We start from the raw sequence: 17,899 nt of genomic DNA on the forward strand, positions 1-17,899 counted from the left end.
TGTGGAGGGCATGTTTCCTTGGTATGAGACCTTTAGTGGATGCATTTTTAAAATTCCTTTAATTGTTTTAAGTCTCAGAACAGTACCTTTCATAAAACAAAAATTTGTAATTTGATCAAGTTCAGTTTACCATCTTATTTTGCTGTCTTCTAAAGATTTTATAGCCTTACATTTTATATGCAATTCAGATCCATCATCTACTCTTAGTTGTTTTATCTAAAGATTTAGGTTTATGTTGAGTCACTCCCCTCATAAATTTGTGTTCAATTTCTCTTTTCTTATGTTCCGTTTATGTCCTAGGTCATACCCACATGATGGAGTAATTCTTATTATCTTGGCAGTGCTTCATAAGCTGCAAGTAGCTTGGATGTGCACGAGAACTGGCAATAGGAAATAAAATTGAATTAAGATAGTGAAAAAAATCCAAATTACCTATCATCTGGCTATATTTTTCTTTCCATATATAAATATGTCATCCAAGGAGCTCATGATTTATAGAAAATCTGAAAATTACTCTTCAATTAACAGATGGTAATGGGACTTTGACTAAAAATATTGACTCAGGGATGTTTTCTTTCTATGTCATTGCTAAATATTTGTTCAAACAGGCAGGCCTTAGGGAAAACTGTGAAATCAGTAAAGATTATCTCCACCCCTTCCTCACCATACCCTTTCAATTGAGACATTTAAAGATCAAAGTTCTGAACCCTGTGCAATGCTGATCAACGGATTGAGTTCTACTATTTCTTATCTCGTGTGAAATAGAATGCATTACCATTGAAGGCAATCTCCCTTTATCATTTAGTCTGGCAGTTCTTGATTTTGAGCAGAGCTAAGAATTTTTCAGAGTTCAGAGACCAATAGGAAAATCTCAACTCTTCCAGAGTGTTTTTCATTCTGTGATCTGGTAAATTTCAGCCAAACAGAAGACTGTGAAATGCACAGCACAATTTATGAGATTGGAAAAAGGCAAGTAAGTATGGTAAATAATCCAAGTTTGTGTCTGAGACAGATGAGATGCACAGGGCCAATTCTCTTTCAAGGATACCTTTGTTAGCTCAAGATCCCACTCAGAATTCTCGAGTCATCTCTTCTCCCATAGGCTGATTCCTATCCCACCCCTTAGAGGTTCAGAGATCAACCTGTGCATAAAGCTGATTTATTAGCACACCAAAGGCTATCAGGCATTAAGCAAACAAGGAAATCACAAAGGTTTAAAGTTCATCAAACATCTAAGTGACTAACAGACACTTCCATGGCCAGGAGAATGGAGGCCCTATGAGAACCTTGTCATTGTTTTCTGTTGACAAAAGTTTAGTAGAAAAGCACTGGTTGGGAAATAATTTCCATGACAATATTCTCTCTTGGAGCCCAGGTCACATGTGCTTAAATGCCCACAAAAGTTGCTGGTTGGTGAATGCCCTCTTTCCCAATTTTAGTTCTTGATGAAACCTGTACTCATCTTTCTGGGTAATCTCTCTCTCTCTCTCTCTCTCTCTCTCTCTCTCTCTCTCTCTCTCTCTCTCTCTCTCTCTCTCTCTCTCTCTCTCTCTCTCTCTCTCTCTCTCTCTCTCTCTCTCTCTCTCTCTCTCTCTCTCTCTCTCTCTCTCTCTCTCTCTCTCTCTCTCTCTCTCTCTCTCTCTCTCTCTCTCTCTCTCTCCTGTTTAAGAGTGTCAGGCGATAACTTTATTTCAGTTAGCATAACCAGCCCCCAATACAGCACGTGAAATCACAAAGTAAATTAGAGCAAGGGAATACCATTACTAAGTCACAAAGTTTTGGCAAATCAATACAGTACCTGATAATACAGTAAAATACTGTATTGCTGGAGTCGTATATTACTTTAGTGCTAATTTTCACTCCAAAAAATGTCATTTAAGTACCAAATTAAAACACTGGTTTTCAATGGGGCAAGTTACTTTATACAAATTAATGGCATTTGCAATTGTACAATTTGTCTTTTTCAAGTGAGTTCCTTACACAGACAGTTGTAGTTGACAGCACTGGGCAACTATTTGGACTCTAGGGCAGCTGGACTGTGTTTTGGCTGGTCCACAGCCAGACAGTGTTCCAGTACCTGAAAGGCTATAAGATTCTACTCAAGGAGTCTCAAGATCAACATCCATTTCTTCTAAGTACTTAAACGACAACAAACAAACCTGTGAACTGTTCACATGAACACAAGACTCTTCAATCAGTTCCCTCAAGCCCTTCTACCTCAAACGATCACTTTGGTTTAGAAGCACTCCATGTTTTGCTTTGATCAAAAGTTACAGACTTACCTTAGCTCACTAAAAAATATAATAAAATCTACCTAAAATAGCTGCATATTTCTTATAACTTTTTTATTTAGAAACATCGCACCCCCCCATCTACTCCCCAGGGGAGGGTGAGGCCTTCCATGAGGGATCATCAAAGTCTGTCAAGTCATTTGGGGCAGGGCCTGGGCCCTCCCCCGTGTATCTAGGCTGAGAGCATAGCCGTCTATGGGGAATGGGCTCCCAAAGTCCATTTGTACACTAGGGATAAATACTGGTTCTACTGTCAGAGATCTCATAGATTGCCCAGGCCTCCTAACTGACACCCACATTCAGGAGGATTGGTTTGGTCCTATGCTGGTTTCCCAGCTGTCATACTGGGGTCTATGAGCTCCCACTTGCTCAGGTCAGTTGTTTCTATGGGTTTCCCCAGCATGGTCTTGACCCCTGTGCTCATCACTCCTGCTTCTCTGCAACTGGATTCAGGGGTTCAGCTCAGTGCTTAGCTGTGGGTGTCTGCTTCTGCTTTCATCAGCCACTGGATGAAGGCTCTATGATTACATTTAAGGTAGTCATTAATCTCATAATAGGGAAAGGGCATTAAAGGTAGCCTCTCCGAAGTGTGAATCAGGGGAAGAATAGAGGAGAGTGAGAAAAGAGATACTTTAATAGAGGGGGCCATCATAGGTTTAAAGAGAAATCTAGCACTAGGGAAATAGTTGTATCTTTAAAGAACAAATAAATATGATATGAGCTTGCAGAGTCCTGGGGGCCTTGTAGTTGCACAACAATTTCCATTGTCATTTTTCCACCAACACTGCTGCAACTGCCATTGGCGTTCCTATGCTTCCTCTTGCTGATGCTGTCTATTCTCCAGTCTCAGCATTCAGCTTATGTAGCATCCATTGCATTACTTCTTGGCCATTGTTAGCATTGGAAAATATGGTGCTTGCCAAGGTAGCGGTTGAGGCTGACCCCTTTCACGATGGTGATGGCTCTCTGGGTAAGGACTGTTTTCTCTGGGTCCTGGGAATATGGCTTGTAAATGAGACTCTTATCTACTGAAACCATATTTGTAAATTAGATGTTTGTGAACTTGAGCTCTATTGTCTTTTTTACTGGGTCAACTACAGAATGCTCTTGCATATGTTTTTGTTCTTACTGCACCAGTAAGAGACTTCACAATGGAAGGCAGGGCCCACCCTGCTGAGTCTTTGGCTGTGCAGTTTTCTAGAGGGATCGATATGTCTGTCCAACATGTGGACGCCAACCATGCTTGGGTTCATGGGGTTTGGGCATTTCTGCATTGCAGTGGTGTCCATGGGTGCGGTCAGAGACGTGCTCCAAAGTCCAGTTCTTCATGGTGCCAGCCACCTGCCTGGTGCCCCACAGCATCTGGGGGACAACAAGACACAGAAGTTCACTAGCTCCATCCAGTCCTGGCTGGCCAGCCTTGCATGTCACCTACTTGTGAATTCGTCTTTGTCTTCTCTAGATTGTCTTAGATCATATCTACTAGGCAAGGACATTGCCTCACCTTAAGCTGTTGGTTTGCTCCAGCCATCTTTTCTTAAGGCTGTTCCACTATTAATACCTCTGTTGCCTATAGAACCTGGCATAGACATATCTAGAAGACAAATTTCATGAAAACCTTTTGTATCCAATATTAAAGTTTGCATAGAACTTTGTTGAGGCTTGTTCATTGGACTTGGATGCTCACTATCTCTGATTTCCTCCTTCACAGTTCTTCAGTGGAGTTCAGTTAGACAATTTCTTCCAGGGAATCAAGTAGCTCACAGATTGTTACCCAGTGTACTTTCATTAAGGAATATTCAGGTCACATGGGAATAATTATAGGGAGAACTGATCAAAAGGTTTGGGAGTCAGTTATGGGTTGGAGAGAGTCTTATCGTACATGAATTATTCAGTCTCTCTAAGGCTCAGTTTCTTCCCCCATTAATTGGTAGATTTGTTATGAGAATTAAGTATTGTAGTAGACTGTAGAGTGCTATTGCAAAATGCCCATTCTAGTCATTGATAAATACTAGCTTCTGAAAATTACTACTACACATATTCAGGGAGTCCACCCTGTCCTAGTCCTAGGCAAGCTCTAGTTATTTCCTAGTAATACAAGTATTGATGGCTGCTTATTTCTTTCATCTGTTATTTGAAATTGTATTTAAAAAGTCACTTTAAATCTAATTGCCAACCTCTAAACTAATCAAAGATCAAAAAGAAACAAATTCAATGTTTCTCAGTGGGAAATGGTGTCTTCTCGTGGTTTCTTTTTTCCATACATAATGTGAAAACAAAGAACACTGTTCTTAGTACATCAACTGCCTAACATTGTGAGTTTCTAATCTCTTACTGTTCTTGCATAACCTTGTCATGCTAATCAACCTACCTCATTTGAGATAGAAAGGAGATAATGTAATTAATGATTGCGAAGTGCCTCAAAAGTACAAAGCACTCTATAATGCCAAGAGCAATTTTTTTGCCTGCCAGTGGAAAGTTGAAGTATAAAACTGGCTCACAAAATCACTTCCCCACTATGGCCACAACCCTACTCTTCCAGTTTAAATTCACAATTAAAGACTGCTTATTCAAAGCAACGAGAAACATGAAAGCAATCCAGTCATTTTCTAAAAGTAGACTTCTCTCAAGCAAGATCAGATGACAGTAATGTATGAAGATCACCTTTCATTCCTGATGTCATTGAGCCACCTAACCCAGAGTCCCTCTCTGTAATTAATGAATGTGCTGCTCACATCTCTTTTGCATGTGTTGGTTAGCTTTCCAATGTTCCTCAACTTATAATGGGGGTTATGTCCAAATAAGCTCATGCATTCAAAATGCCTGCTCTATGGAAAGTCGTAGCTTAGCAACACGGTAAACTGCTGGTTATTTCCCTTTGTGATCATGCAGTTGAGCAGGCACTGTGACTTGCTCTTGCTGTCTAGCACAGGAGCTTATTGGACTTTATGATATTCACATAGAAAAAGGTTTAAAAATTGAATGGCATGCACATTTCCTGTTAAATTTGTATTGTTTCATACACCGTAAAGTTATAAATCACAAACTAAGATATTACCACCATGTGCTTTTTTCCTAGTGTGTTCTTTGAACCATAGCAGCAGGATCCCAGACAGAAAGGATAACTAATCAAGGCAATCTGGTTTAGGAAGGGATGAAAGGGAAAGTGCACTATCTAGTTTAAGAGAGACTATAAGATTGACTTAAAACAAAAGCTATTTGCTTGTTGTCCTACTATAATTCTAAGTGGAACAGCACTTTAAACTTGCCAGATGAAACTGCCTGCAAGCCCATCCAATTTTGTGTTTGAAGGAACCTGGGAACTTTCATAGGAGTCTACAAAGATCACAGAATATTAAAGGATGAGAAAAAAATCATGTTTTCATTGACAGGAATGAACATGTCCTTCACTCATGATTTAGAGCTACTCTGGAATCAAAGTCATATGAAAATATTTCACGATTTTGAAACTGACCAAAATTTTCTGAACACTCTGTGCTGTTTTCTTGTTTTCATCCTGACACTGCCCTTTGTTTTGCTAAAGTGATGCTGGCACCTGACATTGTTCCTTAACTCTATTAAGTAAGTATAATTAAAAGTTATTTGTGTTCAATTATTTGCTTATCTGCTTGTCTGATTGTGCTTTCTCTTTTCATCAATACCAATTTCACCTTTATTTAATCAAAGTGGTAAAATAATTAGATAGATAAGAGATTTAAATAAAGCTGATGTCTCAACCTTGATAAGACCTTTAGGCCTCCTAAAATATCAACTTCCTTTATCATTGCCCTCCTTTAGATTCACCTTGGTTTTTATATGCATTTTAAATTGGTAGAGAAGAGGTAAGATATTAAGGAAGCTACTGAAATCAATAAGCAATGTGAAGAAGCAAGTGAGGAACCATGCTTCTGTATTTAATATTATAAAGAATTTCAATAAATACATAGAATCTGGCATGTATAAAAGCCTCACAGTCAAGGAGGAACTGGTTTAACTCGAGCATTTGAAACAACACATTGAATAAAAAGGAAAATCTTACATGGTGTATTTCTTAAACTCTTAATGTGAGCATAGTACCTTCCAAACTACAGTCAGGAGATGTCAGTAATCGTGTTTTAAACAGATGGATCCTGAATATCTTAATCCAATTCTCTTCTCCAGGCATATTAGAAGTACAGTGACATTCTCCAAAGTTGAAAAGGTAGGGAGAAAGTGAGAAATAAAAAATAACTTTGGTGTTCCTAATAAAAGCTCTTCCACCATGGATTGAGAAATAAAAGGAGTCTTTAATACATACCATCAGAACCTCACATGTAGTTCCCCATTGTGTGCCTTACTGAATCGTTTTGCTTCCGTCTATAACCTACAAAGCCAGGCTAAGTGCAGAGGACCCAGTGGATGCTCCCAACTAGGACTTTGAACACTTGGGCCACTGAAGAAAAGATGCTGATGAGATGAGATTTACTGTATTCTTAACAATAAGCAGTGCTGACTGTGTCGAGGTCTTAGCCTGGCTTTGCCTTGGCATTCAAAACCAATACCTGTAGATTATGCAAAGGCATCAACTTTATCCAGACCCAGGCTTCTGTTGCTCTTGCTTTTCTTCCACAGTTTACTATCTTCACCCAAGCACTTCCATCAGCTGTCTGTTAATTCTGAGTTATCAGATGTTTTCTTACGAAATCCTTTTCTTTCAAGAACTCTGATTCAGAAACTGCTATCATAAACTAAGATGCAGAAAAACTTGATAAAAATCAGAATTGACTGACAGGCAGTAATATCCCTCTTCAGAAAGACAGCAACAAATTAGCTTATCAATTGCCTATAGTCACCTGCAATGACTGCCATGTATTTAACTCAGAAAGAATAGTATGACAGCTAAGGAGGTGGCTGCTCTTTACAATGAATACCTTAATATTTTAAAAATGTCATTTACCTTATTAGAACTGAAATGGCCAACTATAAATTCAGAATTTGATCCAGTGTGCTGATATAATATCTGCGGTATTCACAGCCATGACAGGTTTCAGAAGTGCACATTGTGGTGTTAACAGGGTGAGACTGAAAGCTGAGAAACTGACACAAAAATATATGAGAGGACTGAGAAGGTCCTATGAAGGCTGAATCCTTAATTCCCATTGGATGTCCCTTGCCAGATGAAGAAATCTCTCCTATCTTGCCTGATGAAATTGTTGTTACCCTGATTGAAGATATTATTTCTCCTGAGAGAGTTACCCCACAATGTGAAGCCAGTTCTCTTCATCCACTTCGCTTCCATATTGGATGTTGGATTTAACATGACCCTGAGGAGGTGACATTAGCAAAGGTAAAAGTCAGAGAAAGCAAACACATTTCTAGTTTTCTAGTTTATTCTGTAAAACCCTGGACGTGTACACAGGGAAACAGAATGAAGACACTTGATCGAGATTGAGAAATGCAATTTTAGATTGCTGTGGAACTACCACCTCAAGATTCCTCATGAATCATGAATTGGGCAGCTATCATGAATCCAAGCCATGGGTAAAGCAAAGGATGCAGTGAACAAAACATCCCTCAGAACATTTTTCTTGGAGGGAGAGATGATCTGGGGCACTAATCCATATACTGTCATGTTGGGAGCACCTCAGGTACCTTGACCCTTTGGAGTCAAACCTGTACTTTCTAAAGACTAAATATTTACCTAATTGGCCTATAGCCCTGACAAAAGAGCCTTCTGGGGGTACTCAGAAGAGAAACTACAAAGGTATAACACAGGAATACCATGACCCAGAAAGCTTGTCCAAACTCAGCCAACCCTAACCATCACCTAGGCAATGGCCGTTAACCCACCCAGACCTCTCCCTCCTGAACTTTTTACCTTGCCAATATCCTGCTCTATGTGCTTAAACAATACACTGCTACGTTCACACCTAGTGCGCAAAGCAACCCTCTCACCCCTCACCCCCTCCTGTTCTCCTGCTCTACCAAGTATATTAACTGCCCTGAGAAAAATAAAAATTGGCCACTTGATCAGATACTTGTCTTATGGTCCTTCTTTCGTGTTTCTTGTCCCCATGCCCGGTCCTCAGGTCTCTTGCTCCAGGTTGACGTCCTGCGGGTCAGGACACCATCATGAGTTAATAGTTCCAGAAAAGTGAAAAGATGGAAGGAATGAAATTAAGGGCTAGGGGCAAGAATGTTTTGAGAAGAATGTGAATGAACTTTTCATAAGTAAGACTGTTGATGGTCCTGTGGATGGACACTAGAAGATACACCATATGGAGGAACCTTCAGTGTGCCTTAGTTATTACTACTATGTATTTCCAAAATAAACCACCCTGGCTCTTACAAAATGTTACATTGCATTTTAAAGCTATAAGCATTTTATAAATATTTGTGGAAATGGTGGCTAAAAAACCCACAATATTATATTGAAAGTGTGTTCATTGAAGTTTAGAAATCATTACTCCTGACCTCATATATGTATTTCAACTGCCCAACATTTGGGTTCCTAACTGGATGTGTAAACTAGCCCTGCCTTATTGTATAAAGATCTAGAATGATTAAGGTGGAGGGGCATTCTTGAAAACAGGAAATGGAGGAAGGAAGGAAATGAGAATTACAACTTGAAACTGCAAATACAAAATCAGGCACTCTGTATTCTCTATTGTTTTAAACTGTTGTAGATTAAGGATTTAAGACATTTAATTGTGAAGCCTTCTTTTTAAGGAAGGGACATAATATTCTTTCTGAACTTCATTTATTTACTTGCACTGAAGATCATTCCTGGTACCTTGTACATACTTAAGCAATTTACCACTGAGTTGTAGTCCCAGTCCTGAGATGTTTTTTAATATCTAGAAATCTCCAGTTATGTGAGGTTTTTAATATGAGTGTTGAAAGAAGGAAAGCACATGGATTCCCAGCAGAGAATTCCAAGGTTGTTGATAGTGTCTACTACTCAACAAAGATGTAGGCAGGAGAACTAACTTACCCAAATGGATGTTCTCACTCAGGACTTTGCTCTTGAGAATGTGAGCAAAATATAAAGGGACAATGACAATAAAATTGGCATCATGCTGAAACCAATTGCTGTACCTAGCACTGATAGCCTATCCAGGTTGGGCCTGCTAGGTGGCTGTTAGATCTGTCTTTTCTTCTGAGTCCCGCCTTCTCCTTTAGTCTGGATATCAGCTGCTAGCTTCAAGTGGTAGGTACAGTGTCTATGAAGTACATGCGCATGGGCTATACCAAGAGATTATCATGTATTCCAGCTTCTGGCTGGGCTTGGCCATTAGAGTCATACAGGGAGAATGGAGGGATGGAATGAAGTGAAGTTACATACTCTAATTCATTCTTCCACCCTTATGTTGACACCTTGGTTTGGCTTATTCTCAACAGAAATGCAGTTTTTCTTAAGGTAGTGCCACTCTGGCTCTCTCTTCTTTTGGGTTTTAACAAATTCTCTATTCCTTCATTGCTTGGGGCCACACCAGAGTGACAGTCTCACTGATGTTAACCCTGAGTACTCGCATCATTTGTTCCGTTTGTTCTAACCACCTTTAAAATGAATTATTTCTAAGTAAATGCTTCTCAAATTATCTTAATAACAGACTGCTATTAGTTAGTTGGAAACTTGGCTGACAGATATACAAGTGTGTCTCTTCTGGTTAATATTCTCATGAGGAAACACAACAGATTCATCCTAGAAGAGGATCAAGAAGGAATAATACCTCAGAATTGACATGAAAGGTGAAAATTTTAGTGAATGGTTATAAATGAAACTGAAGGTATCTAAAGGACCCTGTTTGACAAAAGTCATTAATGACCAATAGGAGAAGAAGGGGACAGGATAAAATAATAGGACACGAATATGGTAAAGTATATCATGTACTTGGATGAAAGTATCATTTAGGAAATGTATCATTTCACTGAATATATATGCTAACAAAAATGTTAATCACACAAAGGCACAGATGAAAGTAGTTCAAAATACACTTAGAAAGTTTAAAAGCCTGATTTTCAGTTAAAAGGGCAATGACTAATAGCTGATATATAAGAGTGTGTGTTCATAAACACACCATTAGTCTACAGTTGGGGTACTCATTTTTAATTGTCTGACAGCCATTAGGTTCTCCCTCCCGATTCCTATAGTGCCTTTCAAAATGTAAAATGCATGCATGTTTTTCCAGCTGCCTCCTCTCCAGTTTTCTTTGCAGTCAAAGAGAAAAGCTTTGCTGTATTTGGAATGATGCAGTATGAGAAAGCTATTAATCTGGCTCCATCTAGATGCATCAAGTTTAACTGCAGGGCTGCCTCCATTTGAGAATGGGAGTGTGTGCAAGCTGTGTTATGTAAATCACACAGGCCATGAGACACAAGAAATGGGAATGAAAACCAAGCAACAGGGGAAGGAATGTGTGAAGAGGTTGCTGAAAGCAGACACTGTAGACTTATCCACATCCTCTCATCTTAAAACACATAATCATGCAAGTTGGAAGTTAGAGTCCAGATTAAACAGATGAAAAATGAGAGATAGAGCACAAACAACTTTCCCCTGCTACTAAAGCAGAAAAAAAAACAAAAACAAATCATGTGTTTGAAGCCTGGCTTGTATCAGGCTTATTCTCTAAATTGAGTGAACGACTCCTCTGGAAGAGCACAAGCCAATCTTTCTTGGTAGAAGAACGCAAATAATAGAACATTTAGTTATGTTTATCATCCTAGTTTGCTTTCTAGTGTCGTGATAAACACCATAATCAAAAGAAATGTGGGGAGAAAAGGGTTTGCTTCGCTTACAAATCATGATTACACTCCCTCATCAAGGGAAGTCAGGTCAAAAACCTGCAGTCAGGAAGCACAGCAGACACCATAGAGGAACTCTGATTACTGCCTTGCTCCTTTTTGCTTAGCCTGCTTACTCATTCACCCAGGACCATTTGCCACAAGGGCACTGCCCACAGTGGATTGGGCCCTCCCACATCAATTACTAATCAAGAAAATGTCCCACGCTGATCAAGACCCACTATTGAGCCTTGGGCAGTAGATCAGTATTTATCCCGAGTATACACATGGACTTTGGACTCCCATCCAACAATGTGAGATGCACTCTCACCATGAACTCTTGGCGGAGAGTCTAGACCCTGCCCTGGACGAAATGACAGACTATGGACAGCCCCAAGGAGGGCCTCACCCTCCCTGGGGAAATGAGAGAGATATTGGGGGGGGGGGGGTTGGGGGAGGGCACGGGAGGAGGGGAGGGTAACAGAGAGGGACCTGGAACTGACTTGTGAAGCAACCTTGTTTCTAATCTAAATTTAAATTTAAAAAGAAAAAAAAAAAGAAAAGAAATACAAAAAAGAAGAAAATGTCCCACAATCTTGCCTACAGTCCAGTCAGAGGAAAGCATTTTCCCATTTGTGATTCCCACTTCTTGAATGACCCAAGCTTGGGTCAAGTTGACAAAAATCTAACCAACACAATGATCATTTTTTGTTTCTTCCTGATGATGTTCTAAGTGCCCATCAGCTCAAGCTTCAAAGTATTCTTTAAAGTAACTTTGTTATCTAAACTTTAATTAAATCTGTTCTTTTAATTGTATTTAAATGTGAAGACTGAGTATTCTCCATATCTGTGGCTTTTGGTAACATATCAGAATATATCGTATATTCTAGCACCTGTCTAAAACAAAGAGGCAAAATTCTTAGTAATCAAAGCAATGCTAAGCTGAGTGATCTTCTAAAAGACAGTAAATGTCTTATTTGGATACATCAATTATGCCTGTAAGGAAATCTCAAGGTACCGCAAAAATCTCACTGTTTTATTTTATTAGCGAATGGTGTAATGGGAGAAGTCCAGTCATCTGTGTCTAATAAAACTAGGACTGAATCATGGCCCAATACTTTCTAATAGAATCACTTACAAATCACTAACCACTATAAAGTGATTTCATAGTTCCTAGGACATATTTATTAAATCATGCCAGGTGGTGCAAGCCCATAATCTCTGCTACTTGGGGGGCTGAGGTACGAAGATTACAAGTTCAAGGCCTGCTTGGCTGACATGGTGAGACTCTCCACCAAATGGAGAGCTAAATGATGACTGAGGAGCAACTCGGTGACACAGCATTTTCTAAGTCTATGCCAGGTCCTAGGTTTCATTTTCTGTACCACAATCCCCACTACCAAAGAAAACAGGAAAGGGGAAAGAAAGAGAAACTGAATTGTTCTGTTATTTTATTGAAGTCATTTAGACATCTTTAATTTTATTCTAACAACTATATGCTTTAAAAACATTCTTACAAAGATTATTTGCTTACAAATAATAAGGTTTCATTATGACATTCTGCAAAAGAAAATAGTTTCCATACCCCACACCCTTCCTTCTTTCCCATGCCCCTCTGTGTGCCTCCCAGGATCAGTATCCTCCTTCCCATATTTTTGTCTCATGTGACCTTTTGCCCCCTTGCTCCTCTTTCTCAACACCTCTTATCTGCTTGTGGTATCCTATTTAATCTCATATTCTATACCTCTTTCGCAACTTCTTATTTAAATAAACACACACATTAAAAGTTAACATCATGCCGGGTGGTGCTGGCACACACCTTTAATCCCAACACTCAGGAGGCAGAAACAGGGTCTCTCAATATAGCCCTGGCTGTCCTGGAACTCGCTCTGTAGACCAGGCTGGCCTTAAACTCATAGAGATCCGCCTGCTTCTGCCTCCCAAGTGCTGGAAGTAAAGGCGTGCGCCACCACACCTGGCGACTTTTGTTTTGTTTTGTTTTGTTTTTCACAAACTCCCTATCTCATTTGATACATTTGGTTGCGGTGTTTAATCAAGTAATAATAACCTTAACTAAAACAACTCTAGTCCTCTGGGAGAGCAGCAAGTGCTCTTAACCACTGAGTTGTCTCTGTAACCACTTAGATAATTTTTATATATCATATAATGTGCATAATTTTTTAAATTTATTAATAGAACATTACATTTTTGAGAACTCTTCCTGTTCACAGATGAAAGGTAGTTCACTAATTTTAACTGCTCTCTAATATTCTGCTATGCAAATAAACAGTCAATCAATATTCCTCTACTGATGAAGAAATTGGTTATGTGTGTTAGTTTTCCACCACTGTGACAAAATATCCAATATAAGAAGCTTACATGGAGGGAAATGTTTGTTTTCACTTATAGTTTCAGATGTATTGGTCTATGTCTGGTTGACTCTATTGCATGTGGGCCTGTGACAATGAATGGTGGTTTGTATCACCATAGTAGAAGCCTGTGACAAAGAAAACTGCTCCAGAAGAAGTCAGGAGGAGACCAAGGACCAAGAATCCTTCAAGGACACATTCCAAATAAAGTAGCTTTTTGACGCTATGTCTTGCATCCTAAAGTTTGCACCACCTCCTGTTAGTATTTAAAGCTGGCATCTGAGCCTTACCATATGGGCCTTTGGAAGACATTTATCTAAATGGAGCAGGTTAGTTCCACATTTTTTAACTAGGATAAATACCATGATGAGGCTCTTCATTCCTGCCTCTTTGTAGACAAATTATCTATTCAATTTTGCTTAGTTTTGTGAATTATTTTCCAATATGAGTCTAATAATCACCAGTAACATTCCTGCAAAGATTACTACCTAAAATGGGCTCTCAAAAGCACATAAAGTTATGTGCATTATTATGTAATATTTTGTGAATTTAACATTTTATCTTATCATTTATTTTGCATTTCCCATGTTTCAAGTAAAATTGAACACCCTTTTCAGATTTTATTAGTCATTTAGATTTTTACCTCTGCAAAAGCAATTTTCTTTACCCATTTAGAAATTTCTTATCTTTTTACATTTTTTACAATTGATCTTTGATGTCCTACACATATTCTTCTTCACCGTAGATCCTTTCTCTGTTAATATGAACAATCAGCTTATCAAAAAAGTCTTTTCTAGTTTCTATAAACTAGTTCATGTGGTGATATATTATTTAAGATCTAATAAAGCTATTGGAGATCAAAATGCAAAGCTAGCTACAGTAAGAGCCAGGCAATGGTGGTACACACCTTTAATCCCACCTGCCACACTAGTTATCTATAGAAGATGGACAGTGGTAGCACACACCTTTAATCCCAGGAATCAGGAGTCAAAGGCAGATGGATCTCTGTGAGTTCAAGGCCACCCATGGTTACACTAGAATGAATCAATCTAAAAGAGAAATAGCTCATACAAAGGAGATCTCAGAACTTGGGATCCCATGCCTTTAATCCCAGCTCTAGAGAGGTCAGTCTTAGAGATTTATTCTCCAGCCACACTGAGGACAAGGCAGTCCTTTCAGACTGAGGTGGAGGTAAGAGCTAGTGGCTGGATGCTTTGTTTTTCTGATCTTCAGCTTGAACCCCAATATCTGTCTCTGAGTTTTTATTACTTGTGTTAAAATTTCATATGCCTTTCCACACCCCATGATGGTATGACCAGAAGCAACAACTAGGGACTTTTTTAACTCGAAGATTCCTTGAGCCTACCCTAGATATGTGGGATCAGAGTCTGTATTATGGTTTAAAAAATCACTACAGGAGTTATACTCAAGTTAAGGATAAATACTGTATTTAATAGAAAAGAAACAAAGGTGTAAGATTTTCCTTCTGAAGTGGTAGCTCACTAACTCCTAGCTACCTTCTCTGTTTCTTTTTTAAAAATTATAATATAATATAATGACTTTATTTCCTCTTTCACTATCCTCCATCCAAACCCTCTTATGTATCTCTCCCCACTTTCTTGAAAATTTGTGGCCTCTTTTTTCATTAATTGCTGTTATGTACACTGTTGGGGAAGTCCTGTGTATATGTTAATAAATTACTGCTGGCCAATAGGAATCTAGATAGGTGGGGCTAGGAGTCCAGGAGGATTCTGGGAAGGAGAACACAAGAGTCGACATGTGACGCCATAGGGGTAGGAAGCCGGGAACTATTCTCCGGTAAGAGACATACTTAGATTAACAATTATGGGGTAATTACTTAAGGCAGAGCTAGCCAGTAAGAGACAAGCAAGGCCAACAGCTTCATAATTAATATAGCCTCCTGTGTGTTTATTTGGGACTGATACGCTGCAGAGCCCAGGCGACTGGCGGGTGATAAACCAAAGCGGCTAGCAAAAGGAAAAGCTTCTCTTTACAGTACACATATGTTATATTTATATCTATATATTCCTAAATACAATATTACTTGTATGTATGTTTTCATGGATGTACATTTGGTATTGGGTAACCAATTGGTGTGCTATTCTCTGGGGAAGACAATTTCTTCAACATAAAGCATTCCTTAATTGCCTGTAGTTATTTATCTAGGGTTGAGACCTCCTGAGCTTTCCCCATTCACTTTGGCATGTCTACTGTTGTCCTTTTCAACTAATGTTGAAGCAGGTGTGTTGGTGAGACTTTATGTGTGTAGCTTCTGACATTACTAGGAGACACAGTCTCACATCAAATGTCCTGTTTTTTTTTTTAAACTCTTACAGTCTTTCTCCCCCTCTTCCAAAATGTTCCTGGAACCTTAGGTACAGGAGTTATATTGTAGATGTATCCATTTGGGCTGGCCTCAACAACCCTGCATTTTGATTGGTTGTGGTTTTCTTTCATGATACCCATCTGTTGCAAAGAGAAGTTCCCTTAATGAGGGAAGAAGATATACTTATCTGTGGGTATACGGACAAATATTTCAAATATAGTTAAGGATTATGCTGGTTTAGTAAAGAGGTGGCTATACGTTTTCCTCCAATTCCCACTAGCCCTGGGTATTTGGCTAGGTTTCCAGTACCAAGCATGACTTTCTTCTTGTTGAGCAGGTCTTAAGTCCAATTAGAGAGCTGGTAGTTACCACCAGGGTACATGCATGTGCCACTACTGTACCGTTGATGTTATGTTGCCATGTTGGTTTGATGGTTCATAAGTGTCATAGCTGCGTAGGTCTGTTGGTTGCTTCTATCCTTTGGAAACTTGTGTGGCTCCTTCTGATACCATGAAAGTAAGTCCTCAGGGAGGAGGCATTCGGGTCAGTGCCTAAATATTTTTTCACCACTAAAAAACAATCAACCAGGTGAACATAAATCCCACAGAATGGGAGAGAATCTCTGTCATCTATACACCTGACAGAGGATTAATATTCAGAATATATAAATAACTTTAAAATACAGAAGAATAAAAAATAATGCATTCAAAAATGGGCCTGGACTCAGATAGGGAGTTCTCAAAAGAAGGGAAAAAAGACAAAGAAATGTCTCCAAAAGTGCTCATTATTTCTATCAATAAGGAAAACATACATCAAAACAACATTGAGATTTTTGTTACCCCAGCCAGAATGGCAAAGATAAACAAAACAAGTGCTAGAGGAAATATGGAGAAAAGAGAACCTTCATTTATTGTAGGTTGGATGATAAAATGGTGCAGCCACTTTGGAAATCAGTGTGGAGAATTCTCCACATTGAAAAATAAGCCTACTGTACAACCCAGCTATACTACACTTTGGTATATGCCCAAATAACTTGACATCCTATCCCACAGCTTCTTGTTCAGCAATTGTATTGTTGCTTTATTTGCAATAGCTAAGAAATGGAAACAACTTAAAGTTCTTCAAGCAATGAATGGATAATGAAAGTGTGACACCTATACACTATTGAATACTGTTCACTTATAAGGAAAATGAAATCATGAACTTTGCAGGTAGATGGATGGATCTAGAAAAGATCATACTGAGTAAGGTAACCAAGGTCAAGAAAGATACAAATGGTGCATAGTCTCTCTCATCTGAGGCTCCTAGCTCCAAATCTTCAGAAATAAGTACATATCCTAGAGTAATTTCAGAAAACATGGAAGTTAAAAGGGATCATTTCCAGTTAGGGTGATGGGAGAGGAATAGAGTGGGGGAATATCAGGGTTCAAGTATTCTCAGTGATGAAATGGAAAAAAAGGTGACTCTAATTAGGTATGCAGAGGGAGATAAACACAGAAGAAGGATGAAGGAGGGGAAAATAACAATAAGGATGTCTGAAAAAGTCATAAAGAATCATATTATCTACCTTAAGTCTGTATATAAATGCACATACATACATACATTTAAATGAACATTTCTCATCTGGTCTGCTAAAGTTCCCTCCCTTCCAAGAGCCAAAGACCATCTAACAATATTAGACACAAGAAGCCCTCTTTTGGGTGGTTGGTCAGGGTTGTTCATAAGATTCCCAAAACATTACAGAAGTCGAAGTCCCTATTTTTGAAGACACCATGTACTTCTCTGTCTTTTTCACAAATGAAATCCCATAGTTTTGGACCTGTAAGTTTTCAGTTTACAGATGTGAGTGCAGCTAAAAATTTCAGAAATCACTCTGACCAGGGAAGCTGGGAGGCTGAGTGCAGGTCTTCACCTCTGCCTCCTCCCCTCCAAATCCAATCCTCTAGTCTCATCCCTAGCTCTGTAGCAGACCACTGCTGCAGCCTCTCCACCAACCCTCCCAATCTCCAGTGGATCCCACAGATCTTCCTCTACCCCAACTCATTGCTGTATACCAGGGTCTAACTCCAGCAGAAACTCCCTAGGAAACTGCAGACCACACCAGCTAGGGAAGCAGGCAGGGCAACTAC

General features: G+C 39.1%; 1 protein-coding gene and 1 pseudogene across 1 annotated transcript in view; both read right to left on the reverse strand.

The window, feature by feature from the left end:
* The window catches only part of Otc (ornithine transcarbamylase), a 103,085-nt gene that overhangs the window by 77,673 nt on the left and 7,513 nt on the right, over nt 1–17,899 (reverse strand). The window lies entirely within an intron of this gene.
* Nucleotides 2,891–3,620, reverse strand: LOC101832921 (annotated as a pseudogene).

Source organism: Mesocricetus auratus, unplaced genomic scaffold, assembly GCF_017639785.1.
Source record: "Mesocricetus auratus isolate SY011 unplaced genomic scaffold, BCM_Maur_2.0 Super-Scaffold_100033, whole genome shotgun sequence".
Taxonomy (NCBI): Eukaryota; Metazoa; Chordata; class Mammalia; order Rodentia; family Cricetidae; genus Mesocricetus; species Mesocricetus auratus.